Source organism: Lonchura striata, chromosome 4 (genome assembly GCF_050655825.1).
Source record: "Lonchura striata isolate lonStrDom1 chromosome 4, ASM5065582v1, whole genome shotgun sequence".
Lineage (NCBI taxonomy): Eukaryota > Metazoa > Chordata > Aves > Passeriformes > Estrildidae > Lonchura > Lonchura striata.
The window spans coordinates 41,694,386-41,717,792 of NC_140706.1; the positions used below are offsets into that span (position 1 = coordinate 41,694,386).

The 23,407-nt window shown below is 35.0% G+C and overlaps 1 long non-coding RNA gene across 5 annotated transcripts in view; it reads right to left on the minus strand.

Moving 5' to 3' along the window:
• Positions 1-23,407, minus strand: part of LOC110478227 (uncharacterized) — a 219,875-nt gene that overhangs the window by 134,710 nt on the left and 61,758 nt on the right. For 3 of the 5 annotated variants that reach the window (XR_014955140.1, XR_014955139.1, XR_014955138.1), the window contains one exon: positions 1,546-6,899. This is a non-coding gene — a long non-coding RNA (uncharacterized LOC110478227). Of the gene's footprint in view, positions 1-1,545; positions 6,900-19,511; positions 20,652-23,407 lie in introns of those variants that run through there. The other 2 variants (XR_014955142.1, XR_014955141.1) reach the window with 2 other exon arrangements.

The following is a 23,407-nucleotide window of genomic DNA, read 5'->3' on the forward strand; positions in this document are numbered from 1 at the left end:
TGTTAGTTTTTATCCTTTCATGTTGCTAAACCCATGTCTTTTTCATGGGCTTTTATCCAAAATATAGATTCTTCATGTTTTTGACAAGTGGCATCAGAACATCTGCTTCCTTAGACTTTTTATTACTGCAAGGAATTAGCCATACTCTTTGACTTTTTAACTGCCTGTGAGATGGGATAGCACATAATGCAAAAAGACATCCTCATGGAGCATGATTTCATTTCCCTATTTTTATTCCATTTATTTTTAACCAGTATTTCAACTGAAATTTTGGAAGAGACCTAGCTTATGGCTTTTACTGTGAGTGTTTTTAACTAATTATTAACATAAACTTGGGGTTTCAAGCATTTCATATGTACAGTATATAGAGAAAAAGCCCTACAATATTGTTTCAACTATTAAAGTTGAAACCTATTTCCTACTCACAGGATAGAGGCTCTAGAGAATTAGAGAATCTGGATATGTTTTAAATTCCATCATGAATTCTAATTTTTGCGTCAAGGTGAGTGCATAGAATCATAGAATATGCTGAGTTGGAAGGGTCCCACAAGGGTCACTGTGTACAGCTCCTGCCCCTGCAGAGGACAGCCCCAAGAGTGACACCATGAGCCTGAGAACATTGTTTACAGGCATCATGAACTCTGACAATGGTCACTTATGTGCTGTGACCACTTCCCTGGGGAGCTGTTCCAGTGCCCAACCACCCTCTGGGTGAAGAACCTTTTCCTGATATCCAGCCTAAACTGCCCCTGAATGGCTTCAGGCCATTCCCTTGGGTCCTGTCTCTGGTCACCGCAGAGAAGAGATCAGTGCCTGTTCTTTAGCTCTTCTATGTGAGGATGCTGAAGACCTCAATGAGGTCTCCTCTCAGTCTCCCCTTCTCCAGGCTGAACAGATCAAGTGATCTCAGCCTCTCCTCATACAGCATAGGATAGAGTTGGTCTCTGATAGCATTTTTTTATGCCTTACATGCTGGAAGTTGCTGTTCTAAAGTGGCTACCTGTTAAGAAAGAATATTTTTCATATAACTTTCCCATATGCTATTATATCAAGATGGAGGAAATGAGAATCAAAGACGGCATCCAAAAGCAAAAGGAAAAAAAACAAAAATGATGATGGCAATATAAAAAGGAGCAAATGGAAGATGTTCATACTATTAATTTGCAACTTACTAGAGGGGAGGTGGGAGAAAAATGGCAAATAAAAAAAAAGAAGACTTGTAATGTCTTGATCTTTGAAATCCACAAACTACTAAGCAGGAAATTATTTATCTGAAAATATGCGAACAGCAATGTTACTGTAGCAAATACTGATGACTGGCTGTACTCTCGGATAGTTTTGCCCTTGTTTTTGCTAATATATTTTTAAATTGTCTCAGAAAATGGGTTTTTCAGGGAAATCCTCTTGATCTTTGAAAGTGATCATCTCAAATCTCCTTGTCTTTTTCTGTTTATACCCACTTCTAGTCCACATCTTTACATGTTTTATAGTTTTACTCTGAAATAAAAATATGAAAAATGTTTCTGTTCATCTGTCAGATCTTACCTTAAGTGAAAATCCAGAGATGCAAGGTTTAGGAGGCAGACAAAGATTTTAACATAAATCTTCTTAATTAAACACAAGAAATGAGAGAAAAAATTACTTACTATTTTTTGTATTTCATTTAAGCATTTGTGGAAGAACATGTATCTACTCAAAATATTGTACATCTATAATTGATTGAACTTGTCACAATTAACAGAAATATCTTTTGCAACTCTCTAAGAAGAAAGTTTTATTATGAGACCACTTTACCGCTAACATTTAGTCCTAGGCTCATGGAATCCAAATTTTAGATAAACGCTGCTCCACAGAAAGGAATCTGAATAATTTGTTCATACACCAAATGACTTTGTTGACCTAGGTAGGAGCTTGTCACTAACATTTAACAAAATTGCATGCCTGTTTTTAAAAGCTGACAAAGACCACTTCTTTTCATACACAAAGCCTGGGTGTTTTTTCCAGAGTTACCTGAAAGCTTCACTTTTGCAGAAAACAGTACAGGGTTTTGGCTCATCTTCTCTAATGGATGATGTGATCATGCTTTACCAGGTATTTTCATTACTTTACAACATCCAAGGCTCCAGGAAAAAAAAAAAATCCAAATATGATTAATGATACAGCAGATTCCTGTAATAGTGGTAAAATATGCAGCCATCTAAAAATGCACAGAAACAGTTTTGCAATGATGAACTGCCAGGGAGATTAATTTCTCTAGAGCACTAGCTCTGTGCCACACATGATTCTCACAGTCACATAAGAAATTCCTTCGATCCTGGCTGGAGTTAGTCACTGCTCTGTGTACAATCCATCCCCTTGTAAACAAGCCCTTCTCTTTGCAAACATGCCTACATGGTCACAATGAGAAGATGAATGACTTACCTCAGGCTTTTTACAATCTTACATGGCTGCCAGAATAAAACTGGCTTCTATCCCAGTCTCTTGAAATATATATGAAGCTACTTGCAGATTGTGTGTATTTGAGCTTATAGATGTATCTCAACTCCTTCTTTGTCAAGTCAAAGTGTCACCAAATCAATAGTCGCAACTTCTGCCACAAGTCTACCACTGCAGAATCAAACTTCATTCTGTTAGATGTAATAATCTACAGAAAGGGATTTCAGGGTACCAACTCCATGAGCTCCAAACCTACCACCTGAAGAACTTTAGCAATATTCTATTTTAACTTTGTACTCCACATTATAATAATAAAACAATTTTCCAAAAAGGTGTTCTGGAAATAATTATTGTTTTCAAAACACTCTTAGAATACAAAATCCCAAATAAATATGTAAAATATTAATTAGCACCAATAGTATTAAAAGGTATGCTATTTTCTTCTGTCCAGTCATCTTCTGAGGATATAAGACTCAAACTGTGAGCTTGAAAACTTTAAATTTGAAAAGCAAAATATTTTCTGGAGATTAAATGGAAATAGATCCATAAGAGCTGAAATGACAACACAAACAGCAATTTATAGCATGCAAAAACTCCAGCTGCAGATGTTTTCAGTGCCAAAAGGCTGAGTTTGCTTTAAATGAACATAAACAGTGTAATTTTCATTACAAGTCACAAGTTTTCCTAGTTTCAGGCTTTATTCCCCCAGTGGATATTAATGCAGACAAATTCTTTATTTCACATTGACATTTTCAACTGTCATAGAGAGATATCACACCCCTGGGTACCTATGACCTTTCTCCCATTATGAAGAGAAACGAATACATGGAACTTTCTATAATGAGAGAAAAAGCAGCATAATATAGACACCAATGAGAATGATGCTCTTGGCAAATAGGAATAATGAAGGAATCATCTAACATGGAAACTTCACAACAAACTCTCAGAGCAGCACAATGTCAGAAGAAACCTCCAAGACCAAATTATATCTGACTTACAGAAGGGTAGACAAGCACCAAGATTACACAAAAGAAGAAACACATGGTCTCCTGACTAAAAACTGCAATAAGTCATCAGAACCACTCACACAGCTCACAACGTCCTGCTTGTCAATCTCTTCCCAAAGGCACTACAGATAATGACAGGCTGCAATGTGAGTAATTCTTTCTGCCACCTCCCTGCAACCTTGAACAGGGATGGCAGCCCCCTTTGCATGACTACACATCATATTGCCATGGCACCAACATCCCTATCATCTTGTGGTGGTAGACACCTGCATCAAAATCACTCAATGACCATTCAAAGGACTCTATGATGTACACTTCATAAAAATATTTTTAAAAAAATCCCTAGTTCCTTCTTCATGGTATCATCATTAACTACTGACTGCTACCAGCTATAATATTTTAATATATGATTTCTGGTAACACAGTAAAATAGGAAGAAAGCCATGTGCATGTTGTCTATGGGCATCCTACAGATTAAAGGAAACTGGTTCATGAGTTGGTCCCAAGCATTATTATATTTGTATAGTAAAGACAGGATATTGCAGTGGAATTCTGCAACTATCAGAGAGACATTAGACTATTTGCTTTTAATGCAATACACATACAGTGAAATAAATACCGCTATCAAAAAACATTAGAACAACTTGTGTGGAAACCTCTTTCTGTTATCACTACAACCCACGTTTGAATTTAGTGACAAATTAAGTTGCATCCAGAGTAAATCAAATCAACGGAACTTTAAGATAAGTATAAATTACTGGGCATGCCATAGTCTCACAGACAATACAAGCTGTGCCCAACTACAGAAGACACTCTGCATTTAAATATTTCTTTTACTATTTCTTGTGCTTAGTACGTGAGGTTGTTCAATTTAACTGGCAGCTGTACAAGAAACAAGAAAAATTAATTTAGTAACACCACAAGGATCATTCAGATTTACAAACTAAGAGAGCAGCAAATGGTTTAATATGGAGTTTAAGGACTAACAATATCTTTTTTTACTTACATTACTTCCTTAGTTTCCAGTAAAGTATGTACAGAAAATCTGGTAGGAGCATAAAGGGCTGTAATCCTTTCTATGGAGTCAGGCCTTAAATGACAAATCACCACAGTACTTCTAAGAGACATATAATCAGCAATCATAGATTAAGCTTCACTCTCACACTGAATGGAATATGCTTGCAGGAGAACAAGGGTCAGTAGGTCTCTGTGAATTAGAAAGACCAGGCAGCACTGTTATATTAGCTAATTAAGAGGAAATTTGTCTGGAAAGATGAATGCTAAGAAGATTTGAAGTCATGAAGAGAGGCGCTCTAGCTCATGCTAGATTTAAAACTGCAGATTCATCCTATTTGTAGTAGTCCATAATACCAGACATACAGGTCAGCAGCTGACTAAGCTGATGTGGCTGCCACACACAGAACAGCAGCTTGCAGTGACTGCAAATTCAATCAGAGAGATACCAACTATTCCACCATTACATAACTTGAGTATTGACCACTGCAAGGACTCTGTCGACTCTGCTTACTGGGTTATGATTCATACTCATCTTCTGTAGCAACTTTAGATCTAAATACTGGACTTTACATCCCACTTGGAATCCATAGATATATCCATTAAAGGAGAAATTTTATTTAAAAATTCACAATTTTGACATCTAAATGAAGTTCATTATCCCAATACTTATGGAAATTACTGAATTTAAACCCTGAGATTAATTTTCAGTTAATTGCATAGATATTAAGAGTGATCACAATAAGGCAGATGGTGCTTACTATTTTGAGAACTCAAGATAAGTAACTACTAAGTCTAATTGCAGCAATGTTTGAAAACTATTTCCATGTTACATGAAAATTCAATACCATACTGGTATTGAATGCTCAATGGATATGGATAGCAATATCATTCATAGTACAATAGAATGTAAAATTTCAACTAAGTGTCCTGAACATCACAAAACCTAATTCTAAACCCCTGTTTTCAACTTCTGTGAATTTTCAAAAGCTCTGAGGAATAGAGATATTCAAAAATTTAGTTATCCTAGGCAATTATGGAAATTATATTAGCCCTATGGAAGCATAATATTTCCATTTATCTCTTCCACTTTCATAGAACCATAGAAGGAGAAACATGTTTCATTTTGATACTGAATGTGCTGTCTACACTATGGGCTTCATTCATTAGTTTTCAGAACAATATTTTCATGTCTGATAAATAGCATTTCTGGGCCAATTTTACAGCTGTGTGTCAGACAGAAACAATAAAAAGGCATGTTCACACTGAATTATTATATAATCTGATCACATGTTCAAGACTTAAACATCCAGAAACAATGTGACTTTTTGCAATTACAAATATTATATGGCCCCTGTATATTCAGCTTGTCAAATATTTTTAAAGATCAAATGTAATCCATTGTTCTTTTTTTTTCCTCAAAATGCATTAATCTGCAACATCCGAGGGAGGTCAGCTACTCCCTTTGTATGCCAGTTTCTGTCAGACTGTAATTCTCTTGAGTGATTTTTGCCTTTTCACAAATCACTAAAATTTTGTTTGGAATGGACCAGAAATGTTACTATAATCTGGATAATAATCAGAAAATTCCTCCTCATAAGATTTATGTTGTTACCTGAAATGGATGTTCTATAGCAGGAGATATCTGGTTTGCAAAATGTCTATTATGCATCTATTATGCATCTGGCTTGGCCATCATTCAATGGCTTTAAGATGTTGGTGATGTGTGAAATTACATATACAATTTGCTAGAAATATCTGTCAACATCTAAAAAGCCTCAGATGTACCAGAAGCCAAATTTAGGGATCAAACTCAGTAAAATATTCTGTTTATCTAAAGAGATTTTAAAATAACAATTTTGCTAACCCTATTTACTTCTTTACACTCTGCTAAGAGAATTCAAAATTTATTATCTTCATTTTATTTTTCCCCATAGAACTCAGCAGCATAGATCAGATCCTCCTTGTTGCAAAATCTCTGTCTTTACATTACAGATTCTATAGATTCATCTCTGTTGTCTGTCATATAAGTAAGAAATAAATATATGTGATCCAGGAAAAAAACACTGTTCCCAGAGATTCATCTCTGTTGTCTGTCATATAAGTAAGAAGTAAATATATGTGATCCAGGAAAAAAACACTGTTCCCAGATGTATTCAAGCAGTACCAAATACTTTCCTCACACTGGAATAAACACCCTTTACTCTAGGCACATGACAAAAGGATAGCAGTACCACTCCTCTGCTTCACTCCTGCAAAATAACTACCCCACTTCTGAACAAGTGAACACAGTTATAGCCTATGTATGACACCACATTTAAAAGAATTACACATTTTGGAGAATTTAATGCAGAGTGAGAGAAAAAAAATGTGTACCTTGCAGATGACATGGCAGGCTGAGACAGTGAAAAACTGAGATTCTGGAAATAGTATCTATAACCCCTGAAAAAATAACAACAATGCAGTCAGCTATTAGTGCTCCATCATCATATATCCATCCATAAACATGGTATACACTGACACAGCATACACATGAGCCCTGGCACAACTTGCAGAGATATATGCCTGCTTCTAGAAAGGCCATTCATTTATTTACACAGACCATTCATTTATTTACCCCATTCCAGATTGACAAGTGAATAGGTGCTTTTCAAATCAGCCTAATGATTTGTTCATCCCTGAGAGGCAAAATTTTGTCCTCAGTGGTAAATAATACTTTATCAAGATGCCCAATTATTCTTTCTGTTTAGCAGGAAAATGGGAATTAGTTCAAAGTTATACTAATAGTTCTCTGTATAAATAATTTGGTACATATATTTAAGCTGTCCATGATGGGCTTCCAAGAAAGTAAGGATACACACGCGCACAAATACTTATGAAATCCAAAACCAACACAGAGTTTACTATTTGCTAGACCTAGTAAAAATTAAATTAGTGTCTGAATACATCTAGTCACACAAATGGGTGCAAATATCACTCTGTAAGGTTTTGGATAACAAAAATAATTTTTTTTTAAATGGTCATAACAGCAAAAAGTAAAGTTGCTTAGTAGACCTGGAAAACAGGGTACAAATATTGTAGAATAAGAAAATCATTATAGTAGTTATAGCCTTATATGTATCTGAGAAAGCAAAATCCAGTTTAACCATCACTGTCAATAGACAGAGAATTTAGGGTAGCATCATAAAGCAAATGATAAGTCATTTCCTTCTGTTAATTCTATATTCCAATCTGTCTTAAAGGATCCTTCCAGAGGGTAATTCTAGACTGCAATACCAAGATAGGAAGAAAAGGGTAACAGTTAGCTTGCAGTACTACTGTACTGTCTCAGTCTATCACAATAGATCCCAGTTTAGTTTACCACTATTTATCTGCATTTTTAATAAACAACAGAATGGAAGTATAAACACATTCAGTGTTATATAAAAAAGAGCTTATAGTGAGAAAGAGACAAGTTTTGCTAATGCCATGTTTAAACATCAAGAATTGAAATAGACTTAATTTTTCTTTGAATTCTAACACAGATAGAGGAAATAAGACTTTATCAAGATATAAATAAAGAATCACCCATTAGTTGTGAGACGCATTGAAAATATATTAGTTCTCTGAAATATCCTTACCACTACTGAATCTCTACTGGACTTAATATCAAAACTTGAAAATAACTTTCCCTGGGGAACTGACAGAAGTGAGGAAACATCTTAGAAAAAATCTTGAGAACGAGGCAGATGACCAAGCCAGCAGAAGCACTGTGCCAGATGCACAAAGAGAGTGAATATTTAATTTTCAGCGCAGTTCTCAAACATGTAACTTAGATCTTACAAAACCTTGCTCAGATACAACTGTTCTTGAGGCAGCTAGGATTCTAAGTACATTAACTGGAAGTTATGCTTCACTTGTATTTTTGCATAATTCTGGCACCTTTAACACAGAAGACAGTAAGGTTCAGTGTGTCTTTTGACTGAGGAGATATGCACCTATCTCATGAAAAGAGGTTAGGTAACCAGGCTATAACCTAGTCTGGAACAAGGCGTTCTCCTATGAAAATTGTTTCTCAAAGTACAGAATAATTACAGGCTAAATAAAGACAGAGATTTCTCTACAAGCTGGCAACCAGAGCACTCAATATGGAATGGAGACTTGAATTCAATATTTCCAATGGCTATTATTTATTCTATATTCTGTCTCAAGAATTCCTTACTGACAGATCCAAAGTCAGCTACTTATTTTAACATATGCTTACAGAACTAATCAGAGGTTAATTTTGGGGTGAAACTATGAGAATTTGAATAAAAAATTGGGATTTAGTCTTGCCTAAGTATTATCTTTAATCATCTACATTCTTCTAAATCAGCCCATCTATTTTACATTCCTGTCTCAGGGTGGAGGTGTATATTTATCTACAACAAGCACAGAAAGGGCCTAAGGACTTGTTAAACAGTGATGGTTAGCTTCCAGGTCATTAAAATACAGCAATAATCCAACTCAGAGAAGTCCAGGTTTTAAAGACTGAGTAGAAGTTCAGTTTTGAGAATCAGCAATAGTGACTAATTCCTCCCTGGTTTCAATAACAGCACTTAGTGAGGAATGAGACAGGTTTACTTTTAGCTCACATCTGAAATAGCCTTGTCAGTAAGAATCTGTTGACTTAACAGGCTTTGGAAAGAAATGTAATGCCAGAAAAAAACATACTCATAGGTAAATCTCAACTACTTGACTGGTTTGTTCTGAATTATTTTATGGTCAAAATGCTGAGATCTGATACTTATATAATGTCAATAAGCCAAAATGCACAATGTATAGTGAGTCAGTGGTGCTTGTGAGAGAACAGGATGTTAATGGTTAATGGCTGAAATATTTGGCAATATTTGTGGAGGGGGCAGGGTGCTTTGCTGGGACCAGGTTTGCAACCCCAAACAGGCAGGAGGGGAGGTTTTGAGCATGTAGTGGCAAAGCCTATGGTTTCCATAAGATAGAGGGGTGAACACTCACCACCAGAGGCTCTGGGGTTTGAGCCAGATAAGGGAAATGGATGATGATAAGCAGATCCTGCAAGGTGGGATAGTGCTTTTTATCATGCCAGTGTCCTCCCCCAGCCCAGCCTGGGGAAAGTCACATCCATATGGGACATTCACTTTCACACACATAGGCATGAGGATGTTCATCCCTTCCCACTGGGCATAGCTGGCTCAACTGCACTGACATGAGAGGCAGCTTCATGTCTTAGAAGGGCTCATAAACCATCAAAGACCCCCAAAGCACCCCCCAGACTCATTTCTGGGGCCTTCCAGCAGAGGACTGTGCATGACCCACAGTGTTGCAACAGACAGAGTAAAGCTTCCACCCAGGGGAGGTAGTGGGGTGCTTCCCACCTAACCTCAGTGTATTTTAACCAATTGAACTTTGTGTTTCACGGGATTTCCCCCTCTCCTGGCAGATCGAGACTGCAACCATCACTTTGGCAAACAGACATTGAAACTGCAACAATCAAGTTTTATCTCTGGATCTATGGGTGATGATGTCTTTCTACTCTTATTCTTTCTCTTTTTTCCCCCATACATTCTCTGAAGTATTATTTTGATTCCTTTAAATTGCTACATTTCTGTAGATAATAACAGCCAAAATGACTACATACCTACTTTCCATTAAACTGTACTAAAATAAACCATATATATATATATGTTTTTTTATAAACACCAGTCATTGAGTGTCATTTCACTCTGAGGGAAACCTAAAGGGTTATAAGAACCACTGAGGAATCTAATACAAGAACCTGAGTTACCCTCACTGACAGGGACGGGTTGTAACAGTGCTCTATTCAGAAATCTCTGCAGCATTTAAAAGTTTATTAAATTAAATATAATGAAAAAAATTGAAACCTGTTATGCTTTATTAATTAACAGGAAATGTCAAAATTAAGTGCAGTAATTACTTGAAATTTTGTGATTGTTTATTTGCCTATTTCAAATGACTTTTAAAGAAATAGTAAGTACAAGTGAAAGGCAGATTGCTCCTGGAGAGGTATCTCACTTTAATTGCCAGTGACTTCACTGAAGATGCAGAAAGAAGACACAAGGGTTTCATGAGAAAATGTTTCATGAGAAAAGATAGGTACTTTTTCCTTCTATTTCTAATTAGCATTTGAAATAATATAATGAAAAATATATTTTAAAACATATTTGAAATCTTCAAAAGAACTGATGAGTTCTACATGCAGCTTCTGAAGATATTTACATTGCATGCTTCCATCTTTTTCAAGTCTCTTAAATACGTGAGACTCTCTCTAAAATAATTCTATTGCTAGGGCCATAGGCAGAGATCCTTCTAGGGTTCCATGCATTTGAAATCTTAAAAAGAGATTATTTGGACCTATTTCCCAAACCTGATTTCAATCATAGTAGTATTAGAATACAATTTCCACTATATTGGCTGACAATATATTAACATTTCTAGTGCTAAAATAGTTCAATATGGACAGTTATGAAAGCGTTAACATATAATCTTGTATATCCCTTAATAGTTGAGCACAGAGAGTAGCATGAAGCATACAGATGAGAATAACATGAAACAGAAACTGTGATCTTGAGTTGCCAAAGGCATTATCAAATCACCTCTTATCTCTGTCATTGAGAACCTCAGCTCCTTTGGTCTTCCACTTTACAGGTACTAACTGGTTTGCAGTGTTACCAAGTGATTTTGGGAAGCATGTAAGATAAATACATTAGACAGTATACACATTAAAAAAAAATACATGTATGTGTAGTATTAAAAATCTTTCCAAAAGAGGTTAAAAAAAAAAAAAAAGAAAAGCTTACAAAAGTTTCAGGCCTGCACAAAGCACCATAACTCTAATGAGTTTTTTGCACCATTTATAGAATCCTCAAAAAAATTAAGCACAGCAGGGATCTCTGTTGTCATTACTTACAAGACTAGGATACTACACAGTAGCAGTAATACCATGAGCTTTGAAGTGACCACATTGTTACAGCAAAATCCCATCTGGTATTTTCCCCTGTTTCTCCATAAATGTCATTTATACACCAGAGCTGCTCTCATAACCTGTTCTCAAAAGGTGAAAACACTAAGCAGATGTGGGACAAAATGAATTGTTTATATGGCATGTCTATGTTTCAGACAGGCAAATTAGAGTTCTATTTTCCCCTACTGACACTATTATACCGTGAAATAAAATTCACAGCATAAGAAAAAATCACAAACAGAACAAACAAACAAACAAAGCCAAGACTACCGTGAACCAGAACACATAAGCTGTATATCTAGAAAAAGGTACAAGATTAAGTTCTTGGAATCATAACTTGGAGACTTTAAAATACCAGATATTGCTTAGAGAGCCTTCTGACCATCAGATACATGCCACTAAACAAAATGAAGCTTTTAAAAAGGAGTGAAAAGGAAATTGTAAATTTTTACTTCATCACCTGGATATGCATTTTATAATGTCAAAAGCTGAGATTCACATTTGTAAGCCTGTTCCCATTATCAGCAATTTCAGTATTGATAAGGCTTCCATTTTTTTTTTTTTTAAAGCAGTGCTCTGTAGCTGTTGCATTAATCACACCAAGAGGACTAGTTCTGTTAAATTTACCTAGAAGAAAACAGAGCAGGGATAAACACTTGGCTGACAATCGGAAGATCTAAGTTTCAGTCATCATTGTAACAAACAGGTGGCATTAGGCAAGGTCACTTGGATTTTTTTTATTCTCTTCAAGTATTAAAATTGTCTCTGAATAAAGAGTCAAATATATAAAAGAACCTAAAAATGACAAAAAGTTAAAAATTATTACAAATTGTTTCAAATATTACAAATGCCATAAACTTAAGACACTGCAGGCATGGGGTTTTTTCCCTGCACAATTAAATCACTTACAAATATATTCTTGCCTATAAGCATAGCAAGGTCTTTGAATATCATCCAAACTATGTGATGAATAAGTCAGATTTTCAACTGCTGCAGTGCCCACTTAGGAAAAATAAATTCTCTTTCTCTACCCCCTCAGAATCTTGTGAGGTTTTTTCCTGACTTACAGTCTTCCAGTTTCTCTCTAGACACTGTCAGGCATTATAGCTAAAGTTTTAGAAAGGGGAAGTCTCACCAGATAACAGGCAATTGCTGTTGCTAGAAGTGGCACTCATTCCCCCAACCCACTCCCTGTAAAATTGGCTCAGCAACGTCGTGAAATTTCACCTTAAAAGGACAATTAATCCTTTGACCCAATAAAGTTGAGCCCTCAATCCATACCATATCACTTCAGGAATTCAATTACATTGAACTGTTCAATGAACTGTGATCTTAGTCTTTCTTCATTATAACTCTTTTTCAGTTAATTCATAGTGAACTATTTGGACAGATTGTTACAATTATCTACCTTCTACTATCAGGAGCTTTTCCTGCTTCTCTATGAATGACTCCTTATATTCATAGTTATTTACATAGCAAATTTTACCTGTATTTCACTTGTACCTTTAACTTTATTTTTTAAAATATTCTGCCTATAATTTTAACAAAATCACTTTTATTTTACACTATTTTTAGTTTCAATGCTAAGAATTAATTCTTGATTTAGTAAGCTATGTAAACTCAAGCTAGGTTTTAAACATCTGGACTCATATATTTGGGGCATTTTTGTTCAACATTAACCCTCAAGCAGCAGCAAGTAAAAGTAAATTTATTCCAGAATAAAACTAGCATATTCCTAGTAGTCTCAGAAACCAAAACATTTTACCGAGTCTAGAAAAAAAACCCAACAACAAAAACAAACAAAAAACCAACCAAACAACCAAGCAAAAAAATGCACCAAACTGGAAGAACAAATAATTTCATCATGCCTTAGTCCACATGTGGATCTCTTGCATGAATGATGCATTAATTAATTTATCACAATACTATTGAGACTTCTGGCCATTTCACCTCACTCGAATGAACATGACAATACCTGTGTGTGTCTCAGTCTTGGAGGTTTCTTTTTTCCTTTCATTTATAGTGGTAGCCAAAAGATAAGGGGGTGTATATAACAAAGTGCTATTCTTTACAGACACATCTCTGAGCTATTCTTGAATACTGAAGAACAACAAGCAACTTAGTTGTCCTGGCTCCCATTGTTCTAGGGAGAACTGCTGCTAAATCTTTTGATATGGGATAAGTCAGACTTGTTTAGTGAATAACTACTGCCATGTACTTTTGTCTAATGTCACTTTGGCACTTTTCTCGTTATTGAGATCACACTAAGCTTCACTGAACTGAAGACATTGATGGGGAATTACTTTTTTTTCCTCTTATACGATCTTGGCATGAAATTTTTATAATTGGTAAATCTGTATTATCCTTTATGTGGATAATGACAAGGCAGAGTAAGCAGTTCTAATAAACTCTATCACAGCAGCAATGCTTTTATACTATTAAAGAGTCTTCAGTAATTCGTGTCAAACCAGGTCTGTGTTTTTCACCTGAATAAATAACTAAGGGAAAGACACAAGATAGAAATGTAGAATAATTGATCATTTTCTCGGTGAAGATAAGTAACCTTTGGGAAATTGAGAGGGTCTGTGTGGTTCAGCATACTTATTAATGAATAATAATTAATTGAATCCTTATAAATAAAAGTAAATATTATGTTAAAAAAGTAGCCAATGATACAAAGTTATATTCAAAGTGGTCAAGACAAAGTATATTAATTTTTAACAAGTAAGAAAACAAATTAAATTTTAAATAGTTTTTAAGTCAGTTTTAATGGTTATTGATAAGAAAGATTTTTTTCTCTCATACCCAGAATCTAGCCACTTTCAATAATACAATCAGAATCTTATATTTTGGAATTTAGACTAAAGCTATCACTTAATTTTCCATTTCAAACTACCTTTTAGGCTGTAGTGGTGTGGCCCTCTATCCTAGGGAGTGCTTTCATTGTTTAGAGCTAGTGATGGTGATAATAGGATTGAGTATTTATGGACCAACAAGGCAGAAATCCTGGTGGGAGTCTGCTATAGGCAATTTATGACCTTTGGAATAAGGGGCAGACATCTTAGGAGGACTCCAAGTAACCTTCAATGTTAGGAGATTATGCAGGCAGAAAGTTAGAAGGTGAAAACTCCAACTAGGACTGAATCTGGTTACTGCCATAAAAGACAATAAAAGTGTTTCTATAAATACATTAGCAACAAAAAGAAGGGCTAAGGAAAATCTCCATCCTTTACTGGATGCAGGCGGAAACATAGGGACAAAGAAAAGCTACTTAATGCCTTCTTTACCTCAGTTTCAATAGCAGCACCAACTGCTCTTTTAAGCTACTTCTGCTAGACATGCCTTGACTTTCCCACAGCTTCAAAAAAAGCATGATGCAGAAGGATTGAGAAATTTAGACAAAGTGGCCAAAACAGAAGAAAACATTACCATAATAAGTCAGTACCTAGCAAAACAAAATGGTGAATAAATCACATAACTAAGGCAAACCAGTCATGAACTTTTGGGATGGAAGAAAGAATCTATCGTGTTCAGTGTATGTGTCACATTGCCTGAGTCAAAATGATGAATTGTAGGAATGCTGGAACAATGAGAGTATAGTGTCTGGGAGAAAACTCTTTTCCTAGCTGTATATACTTCATTCATTCTCTTCTCTTTTCCATTTGCTCTGCTGTCTCATGTTTGAGATGTATCAAGGCAGTAGAGAATTGGTCATGAGCAAGGTCATGAGGAGCATTTGGAGACCAGGCACAAAAACAAGCACAGAGGAAGGAGTTTTCTGGTGAACCACACAATCTAAAGCTAGTAAGAACTAGTACCTTTTTAGTTTTGTTTACGAAAAAGGTGTTCTAGAAACACTCCTTCCCAAAGCAGCAGACAGTTACAGTTTATGACCTAGATGTGCATATTACTCTGCTTGCAGTGACATTTATTTCCATCTGCTGTTTTATTATTCATTGCTTCAACTGTGTTATCGTAAGTTGTTTGTGGACTATTAAGCAAGACAAAAGTGGGTAAGGGAAGCAGTATTACCTAGCTTAGCTGGGTTTATGAGGAGGCAACAGTGTGATTTGGAGATTATATGCTGTTCTAAATTCTCATGGAAAAAATAGTCATAAAGAAATTTCTTTATAGGTTTCAGAAGCAGGGGAGAAGGCAGTAACTAGGAAATGACATCTCAAATGGCACATTCTCAAGACCTGCAATATCTGTGGTACAGATTCTGAAGTGTATTCTAAAATCAAGTGATGTTGCCTTCTCATGCAATCTGTGAGTAATTTGTGACATACACTGAACCTATTTATATATAAAGAACTTGTGAAGGAGAGAGGATTGTTTGTACTGAAGTACCTCAATATATTTATTGCTGAAAACATACAATATGAAATAGCAACAAAACTAGGAAGTATCTCAAAATAGTAGACTTGCTCTCTAATGAATTTGATTTTGAAAGGTATTAATGCTCTTTTATTCTATTATTATTTTGAATTACAGTGTATATATTGTCAGAAATGGGCATTTCAAAGTACACTTTCAGTAGTACTAGCTTATCTTTCATAAAACTCACTGTCAGAATCTTAACACTTTTTGTGGTAGTAGTAGTATAACAACAGCTCTGAGATAAATCCTATTTTCTGAACCACTCTCTTTTATTCATTTTGTTAATAGTGCTTCTTTGTTATCTCCTGGCTTATACTGAAGCAGTCATTGATGAAATATATTAACTTTATTTAGAAGTCACACAGTTAATTTATCAAAGAAAATTATCCAGGAATCATAGCAGCTAGGAATAAAAGCACTTGTTTTGCCCTTAACTGTGCCTGAAGACGGAAATCAATTTGACAGATCTACAAGCAATCACTTCTTGAAGGTTTCCAAAAGGGAAAATCCAAACTTTATAGGCAATTTATTTCAGTTCTTTATTATCTTCACCCTTAGCAAGTTTCCAATAATATGTAGTAGAAAACTTCCTTGCTGAAATCAGAACTGTATAATTCTTGCCTGATCTTACCTTACTGTGATGAATAGTTCCCTTCAATTTTCCTGCTGCCTTTTTTCTCTTCTCTTTATGTTAGATGAGTCCTCTAGGAAGAACTCTAATAATTTTTCTCATATTTCACTGAAAGGTTTTCCCTTTTTAAGGTGTAGTCTATTGTTGTGGTATATTCTGTATATCTCTGGCCAGGTTGGTCAGAGGTTATGTCTCATCACGTGAAATTCATCTATCTCTAATTTTGTGGAATTGATTCTAAAATACTGTGCATACAATGAGTCTACCCATGCTCAGAGTAATCCTACACATTCTCAGTGACTGCATGGCACTGATAAAACTATACAGTAAAAGCCTTTCTCTTACATCAAAACTGAGATATCACACGGTTCAGTAAGAAATTCCGATTACAGTGGTTTGCATATCAATATATTGATTGCCATCTTGATCTGCAGTTTACAGATACAGTTCTGATTCTCATAGTAATTAGAAGTGCAAATACTATCAGTCTGACATCTATATTTAAGGAGCTACAAATAATTCTTTGTCCCACTATTAAATACATACAAAACAGAAATAGAAGGGAATATTAAGCTCTGTATGCTGATATGCTCCTCTTCTGTTACTACAGAAACCACAGTGGTCCTCAAAATATGCAAGGTACTTCACCTTCCAGTTAGATAACATTTAAAATTTTGTTTGGTTTTTACTATCTGGATAACGGAAATTCAACCCTCAAACAAAATTAAGTTCATATGTGCTATAAAGTATCTGAAATACAGAATAAATTTGCACATATAACAATGATGATTTCTAAAAAGGGAAAAAATAAATAGTATCTGAATGGTAAGGCTTTTTAAATTTAACTCACTGGTTTTAATTAGATGGAGAAAAGAGATTTTATTTCACCACAAACTCATCATTTTGGAATTTATCCCCAATATATTTTTCAAGTTTGTATCAATTTATTTGTGTTGGAATACTAACTTTTTAGACTTAGTCATTAAAATAGCCCATCCCTAAGAGATCACTACAAAACTGGAGCAAAATCTTTAGAAATACCTAGCTGGTATTCTGAAGCTGACATGCAAGTGTCCTCTGTCTTTGAATAATCAAACTTCAAATTTCCATCCACCCTGGTAGAGGGATTCAGAGTCAACATAATTTGATATAATTCTAAACCATATAATCAATTTATCCAAAATATCTAACAGATGAAACATAAAATTCTTTAAAAACTCATGAAAAAGTATTACATCTAACTAGAACCATGGTTAATGAACTACACATTTATTCAATTTTAAGGAATTAAAACCATAATTTTTTAGTCTTGATTGCTAAGAGAAAAACAATTTATGAAATTCCTTTTCAAAATTAAGAGCTAGTTTTGCCTGAGGAAGGATCTTTTACATCCTGAGTAAAATGGAGATTTGATGTATTCTGGTTCATTTTTTTATAAAAAGAAAGGTGAAGACTACACTAATGACTCCAGTGGCAAGCAAGCAATATATAATTGCTCAGTCAGGGTATATGAGCAACAGGATAAAGATTGATGTTTGCAGAGAATTACCAAGATATATAAATCAGTATAAACCAAATACACTTCTAATCATTGATAAAATATTTAAGATCCTCACATTCATTCAGCTCTTTTAAGTATTTATTTTCTAAGGTAGCAGTAAGACCTAATTAAAATCCTTTGGGTTTTTTTTTTGTTTTGTTTTGTTTTGTTTTTGGTTTTTTTTTGTTTTGTTTTGTTTGGTTTGGTTTGGTTTGGTTTGGTTTTGGTACCAGTCCTGCAAACACAGCATATTATGTGCACCACTCTTTCAAGTTTTATGAATACTCAGCAGCAAATAAAGGTCAAAAAATCTATATTCTCATTGCTTTCTCCTCTTCATGACAGGCAAATTAAAAGCCAGAAACAGTTTTTTTAAATGCCTTCTAAAGGGCTCTATTTGTTCATATTTGCTCCTAATCCTGTCTCTCAGTAGCAGAAGTACCTCTGATTTCAGTAAGGGCAGCACTAGGTCAATCTTGAGCCCTTGGGCAAATTTCTTTCTGTTATACCAAGCAAACTGGATGTAAGCAGCAGGCAGACAGTGCCCCTGAATTTTATATAGGAAAATGGCCTGAATTTTTCTTATGTATGGGATGAGCTCAATGCCTTAAACAGGCACCATATTCATTTAGTACCTTGCAGATAGAAAGAAACAAAAGAAAAATTTCATTAAAAAAGATCCTACAGAGAATTTTGTCTAAGGTTGGAAATTTGGATATTTTTGTTTGTGTTTTACATCCACTCAGGATGAAAGAAAACTGGTAGCTGTTAAAAATTCAGTAAAAAATATACTCTAATTTATTGAGGCTATCAAATCTGTGGACACAATTCTCAAACCCATCCTGATACTGTAAGCTCAGATATCTGGTCTCACAATATGTTTGTTAGGTAGTCACATCCTAAAATACAAATCTTACTCTGGACTGCACAACCTTTTGATTTATTTTAGACACAGAGAGAGAGTTTTATTTGGCTTGGACTTTTCATGCTCTCATTTAGCCACTTGCCTGAGACTTTGCCTTTGCAGCCAACTTCAATCTACAAAGCCTTACTGCCCACCAATCATCAGGGGAAGTTGATTGAAATTCCACACAGACACCACTAGTGAGAAACAGCAAGTGAGGGAAAAAAGCTGATCAGTAAGAAATATTGAAACATTTCAAGGAGAACAGTTTTTCTAGAAATGACACTACAGATGTGAGCACATTACAAAAAAAACAAGGCTGGAGAGTTGCTGTTTTGTTTACTATATCATTTCATACCCAAGGAAAAATCAGAGTGAAAGAAATTGCCAAAGATATTAATTAAATACTGTAAAGCATTAGACAAATTTTTTTAAAGCTATCTCAGGACACAGCTAGCATAATGAAGACAAAAACCAAGGGATCATAATTTGTTAAGATGAAGAATGTCAAAGACAACAAAATAATACAACAAAAATAAAAAAAAAAATAAAAACCCAAACCAATAAAAATCAGCCAGATGTAGAACTTAAGAGAATAGATGTTGGATATTTGCACTTACCTTATATCACACATTTAATATTCAACATTTTAAAGTATATTTATAATAGCAAAAAGTGCTTATTATGGTTCTAAAGAAATTCTCTGGATTGTTGAAATTATTTAGTCCTCAACCCTAGCATTTATAAGTAACTTATGTATGATTACAGTTTATAAAATAAGTTCCAGTGTGCTTTTTTCCCCCTAAAGTAATGCATAACTGAGCAGGAAGGAAATAAGCATTATGCAACCCAGCTAACAGAACAGCTAAAGATTTTAACTTATGGGCAAGAAAAGGTTTGTTTTGATAATTTTTTGAAAGGGAGTAGAAGCAGCAGGAATATCTGAGCCTTCAAATTCCAGTTGCTATAGCAACTGGTGGTATTTTTAGCCATCATAACAACTTTAACAATTGTAGAGAATATCAGTGCTGCTCTCTCCAAATATCAGTGCTGATCTTTCCCTGTCTTTCCAAATAGAAGCCTGTATGTTGCTGCAGTGCAGGAAATTCTAAAGAGTGTTTTCCACATATAAAATAACTTGCATGACATTTTGCCAGCTTTGCCTCACCTTGCAGGGAAAACATGAAGAAAATAGGCTAGAATCATCTGGCCTTTAAATACAATTATAGGAGAATTAGGATTGGGTCTTAAAATGTTATGGAATTCCTTCCTTTTTGAACCAGTTAGGCATTTAATTTTTTTTCTCCTCCTGTAGGTAATGGTAGTCACAATTTTTCCAATTCTATGTCCTTTTAGAACACATATGCCTCATTCGCTACAGTTTCCTTAATTTCCTCCCTGTCATACAGCTCACAATAATTTTCTAAGTCCAAATTTCTTTTACACAAAGAAGTCATTTAGAAGAAGGCAATTCAAACCATAAACCAAAATTCCCCAAGTATTTTATTGCTATACACACAGGGGCTATTCTTCATTCTTAATGGAAAATCTTATGAAAGATAAGATGTTTTTTATATTTGTTTCTACTTCCTTCCTATTTCTATTCCTTCCAATGGGCCCGATTGTGGTTGAAATCCTGATTCCAAATACCTGCAGAGTAGAGCAAAACAGCTGCGTATAGCAGTCTATTACTTCTATATATATAAAATGTATGTTAATTTATGGCTTTTGGTTAAGGGTACAGTTTATCTGTCCTTAACGAGATGCACAAAGCCCAGGAGTCACTGCCATGACAACGTAAGAGTAGAATTCAATCAGTCTTGATGTCAGCAATAAAAATCCCAGAAATGCACCATAATAATGTAGAAGGCACAATTCCTTTCTTCCGTAAATCCCAACTTATTCCCAAGGCAGTCATCATGAGTATGATTATATATGACCTAAACCTTAACCACAGTTTAAAACAAAAGGAAACAAAAGCAAGGGTGCTGCTTTACAGGCTGCTTTATCCTTTAAACATAAACACACACTTAGCCAAAATAACATCTGAAACACCACTAAGCTGCTCCAGTTAAATTCCAAGAACACAAAGGACAGAGCTGAAGGGCACCCAGGACATGCAGGGGTTTGCTGTAAGAATACGTGTTGCAGTGGAAATAAGAGGAACCAATAGGTGGGTCTTGCCTAACTTTATGTTGGCCTGTAATACACCTGCAGATGATGCCACAAGAAGCAAAGTGCGTTACAAGATTTGCATATATTTACTATGACCACAGAAAATTACAAGGTGAAATTATGTACAAAATAAGATTTATTTTCAGTATGTATTTTATTTTTTAATATCTAAAATGGTATTGACCTAAAAAACAATATATAATTTACATCCAATTTTAAAAACAGGCATAGATATTTATCTCCAGAAATAATCTAAATAAATCACAGAGGTTTTTTTCCTCAATTAAAATGAACTATTAAACAACCTCCAGGACAACAAAGGATGACTATACTTTGAATGCCATACATGTGCCGTCACCGTTCTGTTATTTTTATTTTTAAGCCTTCTCAGTAAGCAAAGCCCAGCCCAACTATGCAGATAATGCATAACCCAGACTAAGGTTATCCATTAGCCTCCTGTTGCATGTGGTCATATTACCCTAAGTGACACTGTGAATAGGGATTTAGAGTCTTTAGTGTCTAGCAGTTAATTTTTATATGGGTACATGGGCTGCAACCCAGCCTGCAGCCAGCAATTTGTTACAATATCTGGTCAGCAGCCAAAGTGAATTCTCCTCACCCACAACCAATAACCCATTATGCCTAAATGGTCTTGGTCTCAGAATGCTGCCAAGCAGAGCAATCTGCCCTGCTTCTGTTGCAGAAACCCAGGAGTGAACCCCACCATAGACAATCAGATCACCCACACGTGCAGGATCCATCCCTTGACTGGGACTCCAATCCCTTGGCTGGGCAAGCCCCTTGCTGCAGGAGGTCACCAGGCTCAACATCTTTCAGCTTTAAGCAAAAGCTGCACTTTGCCTTTCAAATGCATGGCAAATGTAGGTATGCTGTTACTTTTTGCTAATGCAAAGCTGTTTCCTGAATTTTCACATAGATTAGACTAAATTTTAAAAAGCTATTTTTGACACCTGGAAGTACAGCAAAAAGAGGCTACTGATAATTATATTCAAAGACACAGTCAGCCAAACTAATCTGTGAAACTCAGTGAACAACATAATACAATAATTATTTACTAAACTTAAAATGAATTAAGTTTGTCCCTGGATGAATCTCCTTTGTTTAATATTTTAAACAAAATGCTCATCAAGTTTTATGTTTAGGAAACAATATCTAAATTCTGAAGAACAGCTGAGGGCTTTTTTGTTTCACCTCCTGCACTGAGTACACTCCATCTTCTTCACAATAAGTACTACTTCTTGGATGAATTCTCACATTTGGAAGCAAATTCTAGCCCAGATGGACCTGTCTGCATTAATAAGGTAGGTTTGGCAGGAAGATGCTTGCACATAGCAGTAAATTAGTGAGGGAAGACACCACATCATCAAATGTGGTTCAATAAGCCAAAAAATAATCTGACCTCAGATTTTATAGTAAGATAGCTATACATACAAATATACTTGTTTTCAGCAAAATTATTTTAAAATGTATCTGTTGACAAATTAAATCATAAATCAGTCTATTTTTAACAGTTTTGTTGTCATAAAACAAGGAACAGTACAAAACAGTACAAAATTCTATAATTATTTGTTCCTGAATTATGGGGAGGTTGCTGGCTTTTTTTCTTTTGTTAATATCTAAAGTGCTTTTTGATGTCATCAGGTAACTAGTGAGCAGAAGTATAATTAGGCAAGAAGTCAGAACTACCAAGCATAATAAGGATGGCAAATAGTCAATATTTAATTTGCACAGCCAGATGTTTGCAGTCACATTTATGTGAAGAAAGAAAATTCTGTCCCAAAAATATATATTGAGTAGATTTTTACTATAAGGGCATCTGAGAGAGTAGTAATCCACATTTTTAAAGAAAAAATATTTCTCAGCTGCAAATTTATCAGATTTTGAATTTGTCAAAGGATCTATCCACATCACTTTTGTTTTGATTTGTTTGTGGCATTCCTATTTTTAAGTAGCATAACTGCTTTCACAGACCAGAAACCTTAGTTTCCAGGGCTAGTTTGTGCCCAAATCATGTAACTTCAAAATTTAACTCAAAAGCCAGTATCACTGTTTTGTGACAGAGGACAAATAACAGTTCATGTCAATACTACCTTAAAAAATAGATGTTTTTTAAAATCCTAGAGTCAGGACCTGGGTTCTAGCTTCACTTACTGCTTCTATTTTTGGGGTTTCTTCTTTTCCATATGGTTAGAAGCTGTATTTATACAAGATGTTTATAAAGGTAAGTTTGCTAAATAGATGCCAATCACAGAGAATTAAAGATGAAACACTACAATGATTTGCATGTGCTGTTAGCTTGTATGAAGACACAGTAAAATTG